The sequence below is a fragment of the Gasterosteus aculeatus genome, chromosome Y (assembly GCF_964276395.1).
Source record: "Gasterosteus aculeatus chromosome Y, fGasAcu3.hap1.1, whole genome shotgun sequence".
In the NCBI taxonomy this organism is placed as follows: Eukaryota; Metazoa; Chordata; class Actinopteri; order Perciformes; family Gasterosteidae; genus Gasterosteus; species Gasterosteus aculeatus.
This window is the reverse complement of record NC_135709.1, coordinates 16782353-16793619: the sequence shown is the minus strand read 5'-3', so window position 1 is coordinate 16793619 and position 11267 is coordinate 16782353. Positions and strand designations below refer to the sequence as shown.

The following is an 11267-nucleotide window of genomic DNA, read 5'->3' as shown; positions in this document are numbered from 1 at the left end:
GCTCTGTTTTAAAAATAGTAAAAACCATGAATGGCGTTTGTGAGTGCTTCATTTCGCCTCATTGTCTTCACTTTGGACCGGCTTGCTCTCGAAAATAGTGTCTACAATCTCATCTCAGTGCATCTCAGGATATAGATATCCGTTCCTATAATGGGAATTGCATACAATATGCACATTCTTTTTCCCCTCAGCATTGTTAACACATTTGGCACAAGCTGAGATCTCTTTAATAAAGAATAAGGGATAAGTCACTGGGTGAGGTGTTTTACTGAAATCCTGCACTACATGGCGTTTTAAACTGCTTTACATGGTTGTCTTGTGTTTCACAAGGCTTGTAAAGAGATTCTTACTGTGCAGTCTCGGCTTTTCTTAGTTCCTTACAACCTAGGACACATTTTATAGGCCTTTGGGGAGTGGATATCACTAGTGCACATAAGACCCGGAAGCCTCCTGTGTTAATTGGAGAAAGATCTTGGGTACCATTTATTCAGCCTCTTTGATAATACATTCATCATTCTCCAGACATCAGTCTGCTTTCAAGCACACACAAAGGTCATAACTCTGATTATTATGCGGTATAAGAACAATAATGTGGAGCACGATTTGTATGGGGCGCCGTTTGTAAAATGTTGCACGTTCTAAAATCCTGCGCAGTTTTTCCACATTTAGCATTTTCATATGAACAAAAAAGCACAACAATATTCACTTGTCACTTTTTCAAACATTTAGAGAGAAATTCATGTACATTCATGCAATAACTTTTCCAAGGATAATGTTTGGCAGTAACAAAGTTGTTAAATAATATAAATGTTAAATGTAAATCTAAATGTTAAATCTAAATGTTAAATCTAAATGTTAAATGTTATATCTAAATATTAAATCTAAATGTTAAATCTAAATGTTATATCTAAATGTTAATGTTAAATCTAAATGTAAATGTTGAGTCTACATTTAGTTCTACATTTAACATTTAAGACTTGCCGACTGAACATTACAATAATTACGGTAATTCACGCCGCGGCAGGACAAGCTGGCAAGTCCGGATGAATTAGCTCTTGTTATAGAGCAGGGGTGTCAAACTTATTTTTTGGAAGGGGGCCACATACTGTCCACGTTAAAATCATGCGGGGGGGGGGGTGGGGGGTTCACGGGCGCAGAACGTTGCGCAACCCCCCCTTGACTGGACCATTGCCGAGGATTTCACCGCAGCCCCCGCCCCCCTTGTTAACCGCGAGCATCCGCGCCCGTGCCCCCTCCCCCCCACTCCCCCCACCGCCTTCACCGCCGTTTGTAAAGGGGGGTCGTGGGTCGTCGTCCAATACCTTTTTTATTTAGCAACTTTGTTACTGCTAAACATTATCCATGGAAAAGTTATTGCATGAATGTACATGAATTTCTCTCTAAATGTTTGAAAAAGTGACATGTGAATATTGTCGTGCTTTTTTGTTCATATGATAATGCTAAATGTGGAAAAACTGCGCAGGATTTTAGAACGTGCAACATTTTACCAACGGCGCCCCATAGATTTGTGCCTCATGATATCCCTCTTGCAAAATTAGACGTGAATATCAGTTCAAAATACTAATGCATCTAAAATACGAGGGTGCACACAATTACATTAATAGAGGTGTTTTTTGTTTATTTTTAAGTAACACATTATCTCCCCTTGGTTCAAAACTGGAGAGAATATGAACATTCAGGTTGACTGCATCCCCTCCAAACTCATCCATACCACATACCACAGTATTCCCGCCCCCACCCAGGTCCTCCGGGCATTTCCATACTATGTTCACATTCCTTACAGTGTGGCATTATCATCAATAGTCATCTATGGGAGAGACGCTTTCCACGCCACCGGATGCAATGAAGATTCATCGGCACCATTTCAGAAGGGTTGGGGGAAAAGAACGAAATGAGGGAGAGGTGGAAATTGTGCACATACACCGCTGGCTGGCTATTGGGTTTCCACGATCCGGCCTTGCACGCCCGGTGAGTGAGGTAGACGGGAAAGGAAACGGATGACAAATGTCCAGGATGGTAAATGAGTAGGAGGAAGACAGGTTATATCAAAGGAATAACAGGAATATCAAAGCATTACAATTGCATTAGAATATGTGCTCTGGTAAACTGTGATGGTATTTCATCTCCCTCCAATAGATTCAACTGGCACGGACAAAAAATGTTGTGGTGTCAAACCCTGAGCTGACCCGTAGCAAATGGAGAATGCTGATTAGGGTGTCAATCAGCATGTATTTGGATAATCTTGTGCTTGCACCAGCACGGTGCAATTTTAGAAACAGACATGTAAATGTATCCGTTCAGCTTAATATTCAAACGAATGGAGTGATACGTCTTAGACATGAGATTCATTTACTCTCCACCTCACGCCACCACGATGGGTAACGTGGGTTAGTGTTGCTATGCATGTCGAGCTGTCTGGATCAGAACTGCATACGTGACAATGATTATGGTAGGGGCAGATTTTCTATTTGATTTGATAGATTTGGTCCTTGACTTCCAACTGAAGTGGACACAATAAGCAGGTTTACTTGTCTGGATCGAAACTGCCTTCTTTCAGGAATCAGGAAACATTTATTACCAAAATATGCCAAACATACAAGGAATTTGTCTTGGCGGTTGGTGCGCGACGACGAGTGACAACAAAGTGATGAATTACAGTTAAAGTGACATGCGCAGTGTGAAGGGGAGTGACCGGTGAAATGTTATAGTCAGTCAGTGGGGGACCGGGCTCTGTTGATGAGCCTGACTGCAGACGGGAAGAAACTGTTCGTGTGGCGGGAGGTCTTAGTCCTGATGGACCTCAGCCTCCTGCCAGATGGAAGGGGCACAAACAGTTTTTGTCCGGGGTGAGAGGGGTCGGCTACGATGTTTTTAGCTCGCTTCAGAGACCTGGAAACGAACAAGTCCTGCAGGGACGGCAGATTGCAGCCGATCACCCTCTCAGCAGAGCGGATGACCCGCTGCAGCCTGCCCTTGTCCTTGGCTGTAGCTGCAGCGTACCAGACGGTGATGGAGGAGCAGAGGATGGACTCGATGATGGCCGTGTAGAAGTGGATCATCATCGTCTTTGGCAGGTTGAATTTCTGCAGCTGCCTCAGGAAGAACAACCTCTGCTGAGCCTTCTTTGTGATGGAGCTGATGTTCAGCTCCCACTTGAGGTCCTGGGTGATGATGGAGCCCAGGAAACGGAAGGAATCCACAATAGTGACGGGGGAGTCACACAGGGTGATGGGGGAGGGTGGCACTCTGTTCCGCCGGAAATCCACAACCATCTCCACTGTCTTTAGAGCGTTGCTGTGTTTGCTTTAGTATTTAATACGCTTACTACATGAGTTCTGTATGTTGGCTGAAAACTCAACTTTAACAGATGTAAAATGGACAACCACTGGTTAAGGGGAGAAGGGGGTGGGGGGGGAGTAAGGAAGAATAAAAACTCCCCCCGTGTTTCCAATCTCTGTCTGTAGGCCTTCACTTTCAAATGAAGGAAAAAATGCTGGAATCAATACATTTCAAGATAGGATTTTATTTTTTTTGGACCTTGAAATCCAGCATTCCATCACTGACCAAATCTCTTCATTTTAAATTGCTCACATTAACTGATAACATTCACAGCCCTGTAGGGCAACTGAATGTCAATGGTGACAATGCCTTCATATGCTCTATTCTTGTCCATGTTTAACATTTTATAAGATTTCTGACTAGTCCTGCAAATGTCATAAATTGTGTGATCACGGCCAGAATTTTTGTGTGCTCGCATGTGGGAGTGAGAGACACACGTACACAGGTAAATGAAGAAAGAGAGAGGGAGTTTAATCAGCGTACCTGCATGAGTGATCGCGTTATGACGTATGAAGAAACGCCGGATGGACAGAGGTCATCGCTGATCAAAGACATGGCGTTGTGGTAAAAAGAACATCTCAGCTGAGGAGCCGCTGGTCTCAGCAACCAACAGGCCCCAGGTCAGTCCTTTGACCATCCCTAGTGCCCGTCTGTTGCCTCCACCAGCGAACTCGCGAACAATGGTTCCTACAGGTATTTATACCAATGCTTAAAGGTGTGAAAGTTAGTGTCCACACCTCTGGGAGTGGTCTTCTGGTGAGTTCAATGTAACTCGGATTTCGAATGAGCCTTAGTCAATATCAGTTGTTGTCCAAGTATTACATGCATGCATTCCAGTTGATTGCATTACATTAAATACAATCATAACTGCATTGGTATTATTCTATTACAGTTGCAGAATTACAGTGGTTTTACAATATTGTCATTACTTTATTGATTACAGTTTCAGAATCATGGCTGTATTCTGGTGTACACTATATGCATTTTTATTAATTTTATGAACCGGGTCATATAATTTTCTCTAATATCCTACACTTCCTTCCCTCCAAGGAAGAAAAAAGATTATTTGAAAGAAAGGGGAAAGGAATAAAGAAATGCTAAAGTGATAATTTACTCGGGTAATGAATTTTCACTGCTGCTGATGATTAAGGACGAGGCCTGGTGATGGACCCTGATAAGGGAAATGTCAGCCTGATTCTATGACTATGCATGAAAGTAGAGGAATGCCACCTCGACCACATCACCGCGGGTTTGAGACAAAGGACTGTGGCTGGATATCGCTTTCACGCTGTCCTCATGCAGAACTAATTTACGGCCCCTTTTTTCCGAGCCTGGCGTAGCATGCAGATGGAAAGATCACTCAGACCGCACATTCCTCAGACCCTCTGTAACAAACTGGCTCCGGCCTTCTAATAAATCAATTAGTGAGCTGAACGCTGCATAATGGCTTCAGTTGGTGCTTTGGCTCTATGAGGTGTTGCATATCAAAGTGCTCAAATAGGCCGACAGCTGACTTTGAACCACAAGGAGGTGGATTTGCAAATTGAAAGCGTGTACGATGTAATTCCATGATGGTGAGCAGCCATACAATCATTCATTTCATTGGCTTGATTAAAATGGTTAACGTTTATGGGCAGCTCTGTTAATAGATATTGAACATTATAATGACAATGCTGATACCACTCTGCCTCCCTCGAAGATGGCGCTGTTGATGGCCGCCACGGTGCTTCGGTGCGTTTCGTTTTTTGTGTTTTTTGTTGTTAATTACGTTTGCTGCTGCGATTCCCGGAGCTCTTTCACCAGAGATGAGCTCTTGAACATCCGTGGAACAACTCCAGCGGAGTTACTTCCAACTTTCCTGCTTTCTTCCGTGGAATTACTGGACATTCTAGTCAAAGGTGCGCTCACCTTTCGTCACGCGGTGAGACGCCGTAGGAGAGGAAAACGGGCCGGCTCGCTGGTGAGACTCCGCAAGCGTGGTTCTCGAACTCCGCTGCCGGGCATCTTTCTCTCCAACGTGCGCTCACTGTGCAACAAACTGGACGAAACTCAGCTGCTGGTGAGGAGAGACAGAGACTTCTCTACATCCTCCGTTTTGTGCTTCACGGAGACGTGGCTTTGCGGATCGATACCGGACTCCGCGCGCTCCAGCTGGCGGGCTTCCAGCTGCTCCGAGCGGACCGCGACACGGAGCTCTCCGGCAAGACGAAGGGTGGAGGAATCTGCTTCTACTGCAACAACAGCTGGTGCAACGAAGTAACGGTGACCCTAAAACACTGTTCTCCTGATCTTTCTTCAGCAACTGCAAACCCTTTTATTGCCCCTGTGAGTTTGCTTCATTCATCCTGGTCGGTGTTTACATGCCGCCGGTGGGCAATGTGCACGAGGCACAGCGGACACTCGTCGACCAGATACGGCGTGTGGAGCGGACCAACCCGGACTCTTTAGTTATTGTCCTCGGGGCCTTTATCAAAGGTAATCTCAGACATGAACTTCCTAAATACAGATAGTTTATTAAATTGAATTTTGGTGGCACATTAGCAAGGACCCAATATACAGCGCAAAATTTGTGAATTTTGCGCGATGTGCCAAGCGGATTGCAGATTTACAGATCATCAGTACATAGCTGGAGTGGTAGGACGATCCCCTGTTGACAGCAACTCATTTTCAAGGAAATGAGAGCCATTGGAGCATGATACATATTGACCAGATGCCGTATTTGTTTCAGTAATCTTGTTAAGAATGTCTGTGTTTTTAAACAACTCTTGAATCATTGAAAGGATAGGAACATACATCCTGGTGTGTCCAGGTTGCTCCAACTGATACTTCACTGGCATTACATAAGGATAGTTGTGCTCAATAAAGGTTTTTCTGCGCTTGGATGAACTCAACTCGGCACCTTTAGAGGTTGATGTAGAGAAAACATTGCAGTCCATGACAGCGGCAACAACTTCACTCAATGTAGATTCTGCAATACAGGGACCATTTCTTTGCAGTACGTCATTAACTGCCTCTTTGATCAACGGCTCAGATAAGGAGAAAATCTGATTCAATTGGTCTACTATTTCCTGAGTAGCTGTGTTAGAGACATGGAGGATAGCCTGTATCTTTAGGAATAAGGAAGATACATTTCTTTTAAGTTGATTTCTTAGACTGCCAGTGTCACGCTGATCACTATTCTCCACTTCTCTGCTTTGGCCTGGGCATTCTTCATGCAAATCACTAGTTTCCTCAGAAACACTGGATTGAAGACTATGGGGATCCTCACTGACAATATCAGTTTGAAACTCAGATGCAAGATCTGCTTGGTGTGCTCTACTTTTATGCGAATTGAACGAGGAGTACACATTTGTGCTATAACTACAATCCTTATATGGGCACGTCACTTTTTCACGATTTTTCAGATGCTTTCTGAGACTGAAAACTGCTGAATTAGAAAAGGGTTGCCGAAATGTGCATGAAGGGCATTTAAATAACACAGGCCCCTGACTCTGCTCTGTACAACTGCTAGGTTGTGCTGTGTGATATCTTGACAAATGAGTACTCAGTGCATTAAGTGTCAGAAAGGTGCAAATGCAATCAGTGTAGAGACATGGAAGAGGGCTGATTCTGGAATAGTGGCTGTGCTGCAGGCTAGTGTCTAAATAACTATTCTGGAGGTGAAAGAAGCTGCGCACAACTTACACTTCCAGATCATTTTGGAACCAGCAACTTAAAAGGCAAAGAAAAGAAATGACAAAGTTTAGACCACCATCTAAATCTTTAAAAACGGAATTGCTTATACTTAATATAACAAGAAGTTAGTTACTAGTAGCTTACCAAAACATGATCAATTTTACACAAAATGAATGAACAGAATGACTTGCAAAAAATATATAATAGAAATGCCACAGAACTGCGAGTCACAACAAGCTTCATGCAGAAACACCTGGCGCTGCTCCTGGACCAGCCGAGAAGCACGGGAGCCCGCTTTTTTACTTAACTAGCGAACTAGATTGTTTGACTGAAAAGACAATCGCGGTTCCAAGCACGCACCGTTAACTTATGTTAGCTAGCGTAGGTTTGTTAGCCGCCCTTTTCTCAGTTGAACAAGCTAGCTAGCTAGTGTAATACTATCCCCCGTGCTCCTCGGCTGGTCCGAGATGCACAGTCAAGTAATGTTAGCTAGCGTAGGTTCGTTAGCCGCCCTTTTCTCAGTTGAACAATCTAGCTAGCAAGTGGAATACTATCCCGAGTGCTCCTCGGCTGGTCCGAGATGCACAATCAAGTAACGTTAGTTAGCGTAGTATGTTCGTTAGCTAGAGTGCGTTAGCACGTACGCTAGCGCACATGTTAGCGAGTTCAAACCAGCAACCGCTGAAGTAGAACCACACAGGCAGAGAAGACTAAAGTCCCAGTGAATGGAGCAGAAGTAACTAACGTTAGTAATGTCACTCGTACGACCACCTCTGTACAATTATTTAAATTAAATTGTCTTACATTTTTCGAGGATTGGCAACTGGCTGATTGTAACATAATTTAACTTCACACATTACATATATCAACTTATATATATAAACACCTATGATTTCACTCACCTTGAAAACAGTCTAAGCCGATGATCTAACCGAAGTCTAGTCCGAAAAGGCTCAAGGACGGAAAGGAAGTCAACTTCGCCCGCCAACCCCATAATGCACTTTGATAACGGTCGCGACTACTTCCTTAATCAAGTTGACTTAAAAAACACTACTAGCGTGTTAATTCAATTGAATTAATTTTCAGATTAGCGTTTTATTTGTCGTAAATATGTTACTAACTAGTAATGTTGTGTTATCATGACAACTTGAATACTTTGTTATACTGACAGAATAATATCCTAAAATAACAAACAAGTAAAAGCACATTTTACAGATTTTATTGTATTTTAGCATGTGCTATATAAATTAGGTTTATTTTTAAATCATCCGTATTTGAAAAAATACGCGGGGGTTACGTTCCGAAAATGACCCGCGATAAGTGAAATCCGCGAAATAGAATTTTTTTTTTTTTTTACAATTAGCAACTATTACATGTATACAAATACAGTGACTCGCGTGTAGGCCGTTTCACTGCTCTTCAGACTGGGCCGCTGCATCCTGACTGCGCTCTGCAGTGTTCTCTTCTTCTGAAGCCCGCGGTGCAGGTGTGTTTGTTCGGGAGAAGAACATAGTGATAGGCAGCTGTTGTCGCTCTTTTTTCTTCTTTGCAAAAAGATCCTTGTACACCGACATGCCACCATCGATTACGTTGGAGAACTGTAATGAACGGCTCGGGAGTGAGTTTTTAGCGAATCAGAATGCAAAGCACAATGCACCAAAAAAAAAAAAATGCAATATGAAAATCCGCGAAATAGCGAATCCGCGATAAGTGAACCGCGAAGTGGCGAGGGATCACTGTACACTACTTAATTATTTAATTACTGACGTTCGGGTTTACAGTGTTAGGGGGAACCGGTGCTGATGGTTCGAGAGGCTGAGACATGTTTCCCCAGCTTCATGTGCTGTTTCCTGTCAGACAGGAAGTCTGTGATCCACTTGCAGGTGGAGTCGGGCACGTGCAGCTGGGAGAGTTTGTCCTCACCCTGGTGCATGATGGTACACGGCTGTCCTCACAGAAGCCGATGTAGGAAGTTACAGCCTCTGTGAACTCATCCAGACTGTCTGTAGCAGTCTTGAAAACATTCCAGTCTGTGCAGTCAAAGCACGCCCGAAGATCTTCCAGCGCCTCACTGGTCCACTTCTTGAATTCCCTCACCACAGGTTTTCAGAGCTTTAGTTTCTGCCTGTATGCAGGAATCAGATGGACCATGACGTGGTCATAGTGTCCCAGTGCAGCGCGAGGGACGGCGTGATAAGCCCTGCTTACTGTGGTGTAACAGTGATCCAGAGTATTCTCCTCTCTGGTGGAGCATTTAATAAACTGTCTGTATTTAGGAAGTTCATGTCTGAGATTACCTTTGATAAAGGCCCCGAGGACAATAACTAAAGAGTCCGGGTTGGTCCGCTCCACACAGCGTATCTGGTCGGCGAGTGTCCGCTGTGCCTCGTGCACATTGCCCACCGGCGGCATGTAAACACCGACCAGGATTAATGAAGCAAACTCAATGGGGGCAATAAAAGGGTTTGCAGTTGCTGAAGAAAGATCAGGAGAACAGTGTTTTAGGGTCACCGTTACTTCGTTGCACCAGCTGTTGTTGCAGTAGAAGCAGATTCCTCCACCCTTCGTCTTGCCGGAGAGCTCCGTGTGCGGTCCGCTCGGAGCAGCTGGAAGCCCGCCAGCTGGAGCGCGGAGTCCGGTATCGATCCGCAAAGCCACGTCTCCGTGAAGCACAAAACGGACCTTATTCAGACAGAGGGCATCAAAAACTGGGAAGACAGCAGATGCTCTAGTTGAAATTTTAAAAATCCACGATGAACAGGTAAATAAATTATTACACACTTCATAGGTTCAATGACTCATGAGTTTTGTGTATTTTGCAATTAGTCCACTTTGTGTTTGCCATTTGTTTGATTGCATTAATAATGTGAATAAGTTATTTGTGGACATATGTTCTGTTTGGATTGTTTAAAATCAGTAGGAACAATTCTGTTTTTATCTGAATAGGAAATCCATGACATCCACACCAAGCGCACTACTGTTCTCCACGCCCTTCCTGTGTATCTGTGCGAGGATGCTTCTGGATTTTTCAGAACCTGCACAGTGAGTCTCCTTAAGTCACTAATAAAGTTTATCAAAAATACTATTATCTTTTAGGACTTCTTTGTACAGTTTGTGTATGATCTGTTTTCTTTCTCCTCACTACAAAGGAACTGTATTGGCAAGTGATAAGATGTTCAGTAAAACCTGTTCCTGTAAATGTCCTTTAAACTTGGTTTCAGTCTCTCACACCACTTAGATTCTCTGGTAATTTGGCAGATTTGTGTGTGCGGAATATGTATCTTATGCTTTTCACCTCTTGAAATAAGACCCAGATCTCCCTTGTAAAAGGGGCATAGGTCGTCAATGGGACTTGGTTAGAGGAAGATACATTATATGTAATCTGTTCTGTTCCATGTGTTAGTTTGTGATTAGTATCTCTTTTTCATTCATTCAGGACAAGTCTGATGAGCCAGAGCTTGACGGTGTTGCAGTGGGCCTCCTTACTATCATCAGTGACCATGACACAAGTCCAGTTCACTACAACCCTGTGAGAATCTCTGTCATCGTTGAAAGTGATGCCATGATCAGCCTCCCCCGACTTGGCGATGCCTTCCTGGTAATCTTGCACAAAAATCTATGCACTACACCTCAGCTACCCCAAAGCACTGACCAACACTTTTGAATTCACTGAAAAGATTCTACTTGGTCTAGAAAGTGGTAAACTGTCACCCAAGTTGCAGACCCCCAGGAATGACTTGATCAGAAGTCAAGTTGAGCAGAAACTCATCTGAAAGAAGGCTGCAGGGAAAGCTTTATAAAAGGCTAGTTCAAAGGTTAAGGGGAAATGTTCTATAGAGTTTTTGTAATTTCATCCAAATTGCTGCCCTGTTGCCTTATGCATGTAATCTTGTCGCGCAAATAATTTGCGTCACGTTTGGTGTGACCACGGTGTGTGTTGCTTTTCTGCCAACTCAGCTGCAAGAATAATACTCCTGTAAACCTGCTGCTTGTAAAACACTCTCAAAATATTTCCCCTGGATGGATTGGTGGAGGAATAAAAGTCCTTGTTTGCGCCCTGTTTTGTTGGAGGTTTGTGATCAAAATCTGTCGGGCAAAAGGTACACTTCAAGCAAGGAAAGATGCGCTCGGAGACACAGCGCTTGCTACACTTTTTCTAGCAACGATGCATCACTCAGACAAATAACAGCAAGTACTCTGCTTGTCATAAATTGCTGTTGATGAGTATAATG

The 11267-nt window shown here is 43.7% G+C and overlaps 1 long non-coding RNA gene across 1 annotated transcript; it reads left to right on the top strand.

The window, feature by feature from the left end:
* Nucleotides 1–9714: 9714 nt before the first annotated feature.
* On the top strand, nucleotides 9715–10960 carry LOC120812633 (uncharacterized). The gene is made up of 3 exons (XR_005710687.2): nucleotides 9715–9796; nucleotides 9982–10077; nucleotides 10472–10960. It is a non-coding gene; the product is annotated as an uncharacterized LOC120812633 (long non-coding RNA).
* Nucleotides 10961–11267: the final 307 nt, after the last annotated feature.